Source organism: Polistes fuscatus, unplaced genomic scaffold (genome assembly GCF_010416935.1).
Source record: "Polistes fuscatus isolate 324 unplaced genomic scaffold, CU_Pfus_HIC Scaffold3, whole genome shotgun sequence".
Classification (NCBI taxonomy): domain Eukaryota; kingdom Metazoa; phylum Arthropoda; class Insecta; order Hymenoptera; family Vespidae; genus Polistes; species Polistes fuscatus.
This window is the reverse complement of record NW_025113107.1, coordinates 10,090,869-10,102,264: the sequence shown is the minus strand read 5'-3', so window position 1 is coordinate 10,102,264 and position 11,396 is coordinate 10,090,869. Positions and strand designations below refer to the sequence as shown.

General features: G+C 33.9%; 1 protein-coding gene across 4 annotated transcripts in view; it reads left to right on the top strand.

Moving 5' to 3' along the window:
* The first annotated feature begins 504 nt into the window (after positions 1-504).
* Positions 505-11,396, top strand: part of LOC122519127 (putative polypeptide N-acetylgalactosaminyltransferase 9) — a 193,740-nt gene continuing 182,848 nt past the window's right edge. For 2 of the 4 annotated variants that reach the window (XM_043638390.1, XM_043638386.1), the window contains exon 1: positions 505-1,470. The gene's annotated coding sequence lies outside the window, so the exon portion shown is untranslated. The remainder of the gene's footprint in view (positions 1,471-11,396) is intronic. The other 2 variants (XM_043638388.1, XM_043638389.1) reach the window with 2 other exon arrangements.

Sequence of the window (11,396 nt, the reverse complement as noted above, 5' to 3'; positions counted from 1 at the left end):
TAGCATCGTAGCAGACCTATCTCGAATTAGAATTTAAATCCGCGGAACGGCTTACTCGTAACAGCTCGATTTCTTTCCTCGCGATTACTCGGGATAAGTGTGTGTGTTCCTAGTTCGAGCCATTTCGTTTCGATCTGTGGAATGGATGATATAGAAACAAAAGTACATATATAAATAACAAAGTATTTATTACATTTCAAATAAATTTTATTACCATTGTTTCATATTCTCATCGATGATGTGTCGCTAATATACACGTATAATATTTAACATGACAGATTTCTCATGCCTGATGAATGTTTCAATTATTCGGAAATTAAAATAAAAGAAAAAAAAATTATAGCTTTTCGATATCGCACGTATCGGTATTAACTTGTAAGACGAGTTTCGATAAGCAGTACTTTTGATATCGCAGGAAGATCAAGAATAGGGTACGCATGCGCGTCTTCATTGCACGGTGGCGCTCGATGGCGTTCGCGACGGTTCGTTCTCATGAGGAGGGGGAGTGGGGGATTAATCACGTTCGGTTGAACGGGGAAAGGCAGTCGCGGCGCGGATATTGCACCGTCTGGCTGTAACGGCGTGGAGCGAATTGTGTGGAGGACAGTGGGAAAACTCGCGTGCCATTGACAGGTCAACGAGAATAGCGGTAGAAACTATCATACGAACGAACAAACGAACGATTGATTGATTGATCGATCGATCGAAAAAAAGAAGAAAAGAAAGAAAGAAACGAAGAAACGTTCGAAACTAATTTAACCACGATACCACGTGTTTCATTCCTGGAGAATTTCATTAGCGTTCTCTGCTCTTCGCTGTCCTCCTTCGTCTGTCTTTATTTCATTCATTTTGCCTTATTTTCTCCGAAAATGAACAGTCGTTTGTCCGATAAGACTGAAGAAAGAGAAAGAGAGAGACAGACAGGAGTAAGAAATTTTCAGGTCATCCTTGTAGTAATTTAATAGCTAGAGAAGCGCGCGTGTCATTTAAAAAAAATTCACTGTTTTACTCTTTCCCTTTTTCTCTCTCTTTCTCTCTCTCTCTCTTTGATTAGTGAAATAACAGAAACGTGTGCGCGCGCGCCTCCGCAATCTTACAATTATTAATAGTTAGTAGTTCGACGTAAGCGAGTGTGTATTGTGTCACGCGGAAAGTGTCTATTGCATACGATGTTAGCGGAATCATGAGGAAGGAGAAACATATAGACTTTTGACGAAGATCTTTTTTGATCCTGAGTGTCTGGTGGTCGTGCTCCTGTTCCTGCTTTTGATTCTGCTCGTATTGTCCAAGACGTTTACCTCGATCGCCTTGACATTGAGCTTAGTCTTGCCTGACGTTTCTCCTTTAACTTTTTGAACCACGCAACGCCCCCTTTCATCGCTCGACAACGTTCAAGCGAGTCGCACGCTATATTACGAATATCTTCAAAGAGAAGATTGTCATCGTTTTCATCTTTTCTTCTTGTCATTGGTGAGTTTTAACTACCTAACACTTTCTCTCTTTTTATGTTAGTTTTTTTTCTTTTTTTATTCTATTTTTGTCATTTAGAAAAGTGGATAGACCTTCGTGAAAAAGAAATCGATCGATACGTTGACGTTCCTTAGTTCTACCTTAGCCGGTGATGGTCATTAGTCTTATCCGGAACGTATCGTGGACGACGGTGTAAAGTGCGATCGAAAATTGTTCCGTGCCGGCTTCACGAGGCAGGGGAAAGAGAAATAGAGAGAGAGAGAGAGGGAGAGAGGGAGAGAGGGTACTGTATTTACCACTACGTAACCCAGATGTACGAGTGATAGGGCTCTCTCATGCGACCTACATAAACAGGTGTACCGCCGGTGTTCGTTCGTTTCGGCGATCAAGCGTTTCTAAGCGTTTCGTAACGACGCGCCGTTATCGTAATTTTCATTGGAAAAATCAATGCTATTTGAGCGCCTACCGCGTCTAACGATAATTTGTTCTTCTCGTTAAGTTCTCTCTATTATTTTTTTACTTCTTTTTATATCTATTTATATCTATTTCACAACACTAAATTTATAACGACCGAACAATCTTAAATTCGTAATTGAAATTTTATTGTTTTTTTTTTTCATTTGATTTAGCCATTGCTATAATGATAAATAATGTTTTATTATTATTATCCAATAATTTTTTGTATTATTTCAGCCAATACCAAATCGACAATTATTTACGTTTACAATTCTTTTTGTTAAAGGTTGATCATTTGATCAAATATAGTATAGCATAGAAATATCATCGGTAGGGTTAATATTTATAATTTTAACTTTAGAAAGCTTGACTTGTCTCGGATTTATCTGAAAAAAGAAGGAAAGAAGGAGAAAGAGAGGGAAACTGGGAAACAATGTTACGTTAAATGCGTTTTCTCGGTCCTTTGTATTTAACCGTGAGCAACCCAACTAGGAGTGACTCGCCTTCTCGTGACAAACGAAAAGTTAGAGCGTAAGCCGAAACTCGGTCATTACGCGATTTTCACTTTGCTTTAACGAACTTTCTAAGCATCCTTCGCAATAGTCCGGGGGTCTTCTTTCCCAAAAGCGTTTTAAAAGAATTATTTTCCGCGGTTCGACTTGATTGATCGTTCGTCGTGTCAAAGCTTGTTCCTAATTCCTCAAGATTCTTTCTACCATCTACTTGGTTAGTTTGCGCCTCTACGATTAATTATGCTAACGTAACTCTACGAGCCTTACCTCCGCCCACCTCCCGGTTCTCTTACATCGACATTACTTTTTCTTCCTTCACCTTTCTTTTTCTACTTTATCGTTATTTTAATACGAATCGAGAGAGTTTTTAGAAGATCGACATCGAACCACTCTCTTTTAATGACCCCACGAGCTGTATAATCTCACCCGTAATACCTTCTCAACGTAATACCTTTCCCCAATAGATAAGGGTATACAATTTGGTAATATTTAACAAGCTGTATTTAATTGGTTGATTATTGAATTAATATCACTCTTATTTTTTCTCTCTCTCTTATTAGTAGCATTTGGTATTCAACATCGTTAACGACGAATACATTTTGTTATCAAGTATCGAATACTACATATTTTTATCCTTTTTTTTCGAATCGACTTGTTTTCAGAAACTTTTTATTTTCATTCCCATTCCTTCAGATTTCTTTTATATACGGTCGTTTTACATATACATATAGTTGTATTTTTATTGCGTCGTACTTTACTGACACGCGAAGTCTCATAAATTTCACGAATTATCGAAATTTCTCGCTTTTACCTTCGAGATTGATCGTCTCTCATGTCATCTCTATCTTTCTCTCTTTTTCTCTTTTTCTTCGTTTTATATATCATTTATCTACTACTGTGTACGATACCAATGCGTATATATTCATATAGTATAATTCAATATTCATATAATATAATAGTATACCACTTGAATATATGTATATTTGTACGCGTTCGCGAAAAATGAGAATAATCTCAAAAATACTTGTCAACGAGGACCGTAAGATAATTCTAAAGTCGTTTGTTAGAATTGTTTCGAATTCGTGTGTCTTTCTCTTTTAATAAAGATCGTTCGGAAGATCTGTCAAAAAATATCATAGAATTTCATTCGAATGATCGTTTACTATCTTACAAACTGATCAAGTAATTTTATTTTTTTTTGTTTCTTAATTTATGCAATATTTTTTATACACTATAAATAATCCCTCTATTTACACGAATTTTCTATACACGGGTCAGAGAAATATTATTTTATTATGTCAAATGTTCGAAGCAAAAATTCATTAACGCTCAAACATAAAACGTATTTTAAAATTGAAAAGAAAAGGCTTATTATTATAGATTATATTAACGACACCGACAACGAATGTGAAATATATGTATGTTATTGCTTTTGCGAAATTTTCATCGTTATTTTTCTTTTTTTATGAGAAAAAATATATGAAATAGATATTTCTATATTTTCTTTCAGCTTTTTATTTTCTTCTTATCGGCCGATTCTATTTGTATGATTTTCTTTCGCGTAAATGATATAAAAAAAAGGGAAAACCGCGCGAAAAAAAATTATCCGCGTAAATAAAGGAAGGATTGTGCATTTTATATAAAATATTAATTACCTAGATATAACTCGTTACGTTAATGTTCCTCTATCTTGCTTTCCTTTGCATTCTTTGTCATCATTTTTTTTCTTTTCTTCTTTTTGTTTACCAGTTCTTCCTATTTATTTTTATTAGCAACCCGTATACGAAAACACGTTGAAGGGTAGGTTTCGTCGGTTCGTCGGACGTGATCGCTGTGATTTCAAAGAGGATTTCGTTCTACGAAGTGTAACAACCATCCTCCAGCCCCCATCAAACCCCATATCTACCTACCTACCTACCTCCCTCTCTCTCAGTACCATTCGCTACTATTTTCGTCCGCGAATGCGGTAGCTTAACTACGTACGTGTCCACCGTACTCGTACTCGTAACAGTTTGTCCTGATACAAGTCCGAGCTGGACCGTTACCAGGATCGTTCTCGGTTTCTCTCCACCTTGTCTCGCTTTTAATTGCCATGGATTCTAAAACAGGGATTCTTCTCTTCTTTTCTCTTCATTTCCTCATCCTCGAGAATTCTCATTATCCAACTTAAAATCCGTCACGTTGCCGTTACATTTACAAAATCGAATCAGATCTTTTTCGTGCTCTTGCTTCTTAATTTTAATGCACAAACTAATTTCTCGATCTTGATTTATATTTACTTTTGCAGCGAGAAACATTTTCCATATAATTTGTATATAAAAGAAATAATTAACATTAATATTATAATATTATTATTATTATTATATATATAATGAAAGAAAATTTCAAGGCAATTCTGTTATATTTCGATCTATTAAAAATATATTTTGAATGTATATAAATCATTTGATTATCTTCTTTTCTAATGAAAGCATTTAGAATTAGTTTTATTTGAAACTAGAATAGACTTTTATCACCGTTCAAGGTTGTATCGTTTAAACGAATTATTATTGCGACTATTTAGAGCTTATTGATTTTATCTCCCTTTCTTTTTTTAACCCTCTTTTTTCTTTCGTGAAAAGAATACCTAGGAAATACATACTCAAGATCAAGATTAGATATATCTAACGTATCGATTTCACATGCAAACATGACACGCTTATCATTACGATTGAACCCGATAATATTTTGTTGTTATCTTTTCTTCTATACTCCCTTCCCTCTCGCTCTCTCTTTCTCTCTCTCTCTCTCTCTCTCTTTTTATTTATTTTCCTGGTTAGAGAATAGAACACATCCATCGATCTTTTTGTTCGTATATATGTATATCTACGTGCGTTGATTGCGGCCGTGAAAGAACGCGTATTTGCAGTGCGTTCGGACGCGGGTATTTAAATTTTAAATGGTCAAACTAGCGCGAGCGTACCGTTGTATATTGTACGTGCTTGTTACGGTCAGATAGCTGTAATTCGTTGTATACATCCTCGACGCCATCGATCCTTTTTGTCGTTTGATCGAATCGGACACTCGACTGGAGTAACTTGTATCTCGTGCGAATATATATATATATACATATAGATATCTATCGAACTAAAATACATATACATTATATGTACATCTACAGGACAAGTTTATTGATTATTGGTTGCACGATTAGATATATAAACCACGTTCTCTTCTCTTACATATATAAATCAGTGTTCCCTCTCTCTCATTCTTTCTCACTCTCACTCACTCTTCGTCCGTTTGTCATGTTGTTGCTTGTTTGGGAGAAAGAAAATTTTTTTACATTTTTTCTCCATTCAACGCTACATTTATAAATCTTTCTACCTGAAATTTATTGAAAGTATATCCAAAATAAAAAAACAGAAGGAAAGAAAAGAAGGAAAAAAAAGAATCATGTTTTAGTTTTTCAAATTTTCTACTTAGAACGTCTCGAAAAGGTTTGGAAAAGAAACGAAAACGATCTCTTTCTCGTTCTTTCTCTTTCTCGTTCTTTCTCTTTCTCTTTTTCAATAGATTGTCTTCTAGGGGTTAAAACGTCGATTGCCGGAAGGGATAAAACGGAAAAAGCAAAAGAGGTTAGTTGGAGAATGTCGACGAAATAAACGGTGAGTACTCGGTTCGATCGATTTGTTCTTTGGTCTAAGCGCGGCTCAACGGAGCTTGCTTACGGTTCTGAGTCGAAGTTCCCATCCGGTTACATAGCGACTCCTGGCAAACATGTGGTCAGACCGGTTGACTCAGGCAGATTGCTTCGTTTCTTCCTTTTGCTCATGTCTTCTATCTTTCTTGCTCCTCACCTGTACTATCATCATCCTCTTTTAGTATATATCTCTCTCTTTCTCTCTTATACGATTTTTTTCTCTACTTCTGCATACTTGCAATACCGTATTAAACGTCTAATATTTTAAAACCCAAACGTGTAGTATGTAAAGTAAATCCTGCTAAGAACATTAATAACTTTGATATCTGTCCCTTTAACCTTCTCTAACGGATATGTAACTTTGAAGTCATGCGTTTTTATTTATTTACAATCCTTTAAATGTAGTTGAATGTTTTTTTTTTATCATCGTAAAATTATTTATTTGTTCAAAAATAAAATAACGTTACAAATTTGTATCTCAAAAAGACGATCTTTTAAGGAGTAATTTTGGAGATTCGGATATACCTGATTTCAAAAGGATAATACAGTATTTTTGTTTTTACGGTTTCAAAGTTATTTCATGAGTAACTTGGTTCTTTCTTTCTTTTTGTTTAAAAAGAAACATGTATGTTTGAAATGGTAACATTTTATAAGTTAAAAAAGACAAACTGTTTTCGTATGAAATATTTATTCATTAAGAAAGTGGACGATATATTATTATTATTATTATTATTATTATTATTATTATGTAATAAAATAATAACTAAACAAACATTCTTTCTTTTCATTTGCAAAACGTTGTCTAGTTGAAAATTCTTCATATCTCGTTTATTTTTAGAGACAATCGACCGACGTATTTTACATACTCCGTTTATACGTAGATGGATGTATGTGTGCGTATACGTAGTTTAAACTCGTAGCAAAGCTTCTTCTTTGCGTTGCTCGAGGAAGGTTAGTCGTGAAAGAAAGAAAGAAGGAAAGAAGGAAAGAGTAAGAGAGAGAGAGAGAGGGAGAGGGAGAGAGAGAGAAAAGAAACGCTCGAAAGAAACGACCACGAAATGCAACGGGTTTTACATAGGTTTTCGTGAAAACATGAAAATATGTGCATACGAAATAAGCAAAGAAAGAGCGAGAGAGAAAAGAATAGAGAGAGAGAGAGAGAGAGAGAGAAAGTCGATCAAAAAGTCGACACGGTCCTTCGACGAGCTAGAAACGCTCTCGAAATACATCCCCCGATATCGAGTGAAAATGTTTTCAAAACGAAACGTATTTTACATCTCTTATCCTCGTGGAATTGAATGTTTCTCGATGAATGTTTCTCGATGAATGTTCCTCGATGAATGTTTTAGCTCTTTCTTTTAACGTGCACGCATGCTTTTTCGTATGTGTGTGTGTAAATATTTGTTTCTCTGTATTTCTATTTTCGTTAGAAACTGTCGCGTGAAATATGATCGTAAAACGGCAATCTCTCGATTTCGATTATTTTGTGTTAATCTTTCATTTATATTATTTACCATACCTATGTATATATATATATATATACGCATATATGTATACCTATATATCAAAAAACACGATACGAAATGGGATTTTTATTTTTCAACCAGATTACTTATACTACTCGATTCAGTTTTAAATTTGTTCGTAGAAGATCTTCGTTTGAAATTCAACTCATTTGGAAAGTACGTGAGTTCGTAGTTCTTTTAAGCAAAGCACGTTTAACCTTCAAGGCATGTAATCGCGATCGATCGTTAGATCCGTGTGCACGATGGAATTCGTTAGGAATACGTATCTTAAGAATCAATGATGATTCTAGCACTAAGTGTTAGAAGCATTGCTAATTTTTCTCCTCAGAGTAGAAAGATGAAGAAAAAGAAGAAGAAGAAGAAAAGAGTAAAATCTTGTAAAGGCCAAATGAGGGAAATAATTGTTGCGAACAGGTGCTCCATTCGTCGTGCAACATACTTATTCCTCTTTTTTTTTCTTAAATTGCAGATAATTTTCTTCGTTCTCATTTTTCTTTCTCTCTCTCTCTCTTTCTCTCTATCTCATTCTTTTCTCGACTATTCTCGTCAGTTTCTTCACTCGACGTTAAACGAGCGTTAATCGTGGTCCTCGATGTTAAACGTCCCCATACAAACGCGAGTAGTAATTTACGAGCTACGATTTTATCAATCATTAGGACCAATTTAAGTAAGGATCGGAAAATAATTCATTTTAATCAATTCAAATTGTATCCGTAGAAATAGAGAGTAAACATTTTTAGAGTGTTTTTAGAGCTAATTATTTTTAGATTTTTGTCTCTTAAAAGTGTTTATTTTTAATTTGACCCAATTTTCGAACAATTTCTTTATATTAGAATTACGTATTACGTTTGTTCGATTAAAGGTCGGGGTGAATAACAGTTGAGACGAAGTAGTACAAAATATGGATCATATATTTTAACAAAACACAAGAAAATAGAACAAAATACAAATAAAAAACTCCCTTTATATATATATCGTCGCACTTGAGGTTTAAACACTTACTGACTTCAGGCTTATTATAAATTATTCGTACTTATGCATCTATCTCTGTATATCACTCTGTATGTAACTCTCTATATAAGCCTATATAACTTTCAATATTACTCCTTATTCCGGTCAGGTGTCCGTCTCTTATACCCCGCACATAGTGGGAGGGGAAGGACTCTCTCTATCCTACAGGGCGTTTCTTATTAAATCACAGATTCCCTATTGGTCATCGATATTTCTTTCTTTTAACGCCTGTAACGCCTTAGCGAGAGAGTATCTTTCACAGCTATCGGAATTTTACCCGTTTAAACTTGCATTTGTTTACATAAGGGGAACGAGCATGAGACCCTTTCTTTTGAGGAGACCGAATATTTTAGAATTATTTTTATCGCTTGTAACCTAAGCTTTTAGAAAATATTACCTATTTATTTTGGTTTTTCTTTAGATTATCAACACCTTTAGAATTCTTTATTCCCATAGAATTCCTATACAAATAATTTTTATCTCGTGCGGTAGGCTGCTCGGTTCGGCGTAATGTGACAACATCTACTCGTTTGGAATTTGATATTTTTTAGATAACATTTCTTTCATTACTTGCTATTATTTTTTTATAAATAGAATAGGGAATACGGTGATATATTTAAAACAAGAAGAAAGATATAGTACATTATATAAAATGTACAGAAAACAATGAATTGCTTATTGTAACAATTATAGAGGTATCTTTCACTTTAAAATATAAATAATAATCGTAGAACATTATAAAAATAATTTATTAAACCACAAAAGATTTTTTTACAGGCAATTTTGTTTGCTATTGTAATTGTAATAATACGTTTTTTTTTATAGACTGATTCATATATACACTAGCATTTAATAAAATAATTGAATTCAAACAAGAGAATGGTCTTCCATTGTCACCTAGACATTTCACCGTTTGATTTTGAAAACGTAATTGTATAACTTATGTTATGGGTCGATGACCCTCTTGTTCGAGGAGCGCGTAAGAGGAGTTACAATGAATACCACCTCTTCACCGGCTGCTCTTTACTTTAATGATCATTGTCCGCTTCCCGTTATCAATATCCTTATTATCGACCGGCTGTGTCTCTAGTCGATGCACGAAACATTACGTATGACGTATATTTCGCTTACTTTTATGTCAACACTCTTGACATTTCTGTTATCTTGAAATATCATTTTGCGAAAAAAGGAAAAAGAGAAAAAAGAAAAAACATGAAGAAATGATATGAAATGAATTTTTCCATATTAGCGATTACGTGTAGATTCTTATACAATACTAGGAACTCGCTAATACATTACGGTATAATATTTCACGTTGTATTTACTTATACGTAATACTTTCCAGTGCGTTTCAGTCGTTGTGTTATTGATTCAGCTGTCATTTCTATGTTTTTGATCGAGAACAACGCGATGAGTAATATTTGATGTTATACGATATAATAATACATAATAATATAATATAATTACGTAGATTGAAAACGGCAGAATATATAATTACTCATTGAAAATTTTCATTAGACTAAAATCGAAGAGAAAGAGAGAGAGAGAGAGAGAGCAGGGCTACAGGGATGGGCTATAGAGGGGGGTTGGGGAGGAGGAGAGAGTAGCTAATAAGAAAACGTTCATTGCAATGAGTTACGGGAATAAATATTGCGAATACGGTAAACTGATGTCTATTTGTAAGTCTTTCGTCCCCATCGAGTTAATGACCAAAACTTAATTTTCCGCGGTAGTATGCATAATTGACGTGCAATTAAATCGAAGTTGAAGCCCACGTACGGGTAACATTGCTGCCAGCGGCGTTGCCACCGTTCAGGAAAACTTTTTCGATCTACCGAGTTTATTAGGGGCGAAAAGCTCCACTGCTCTTCCTTGATTTAGAAACTGTGGATTTTCCAATTGGATCTTCCTACGTGCCATTCGAGAAACGGAAAAAGATAAAAGGTAGACCGAGGAACGAATGTATTTGAAATCGATGTCAAATATTGACATAGTTTATTGTTATGTTCTATCTTTTTTGTTTTCATTTTTTAACATTTTTTGTAATTTTATTGTCCTTCCCATTCTTGTGTTTTTTCTTTCTAAATTTGTTTCGTATTTTATTGTCCTGTCCTTTTTTTTCATGTGATTTATTGTTTTTTTGTTTCTTTTTTTTAGTTTTTCCGTTTCTTTTTAAACTTTGAATAGGAATGGAAAAAGATGAGATCGAAATAAAAGGTATCTACCGTTATTTTTATTCCACAGCTGGTGAAAGCTTTAAAATGTTTCTTTTTTTGTATAACTGTGTAGAAATCATTTGTTAATAGAGATAATAAAGATTTATTATCTTTTTAACTATATAGCTATACAGCTGTTTATAGAATTTGATTCTTAAAATCTTTTCATTATTAAGAAACACTTTCGTATATCCGAGAGTGAAAGAAAACTCTTACTAAAACTAACAGTTATATTACAGTTATTATAAATTAAGTTATTATAAATTAAGTTATTATAAATTATATATATACATATATATATATAACAATATGCCACTATACGAATACTAATCAGTATTTTTTTGTTTGGCCTCGTTATGGCTGATTTACCTTTGATCATTTTATTTCTGTAGCCGGTAGTTTTATGACTTTGCAAGATTTACAAAATACATTTGACTTTCTAACCATTTCGTTTTCACGTGGCTTAACCATTACATGAACAGCATGTTGTTCATAAAGAATGTACGATCTTTTCACTATTGAA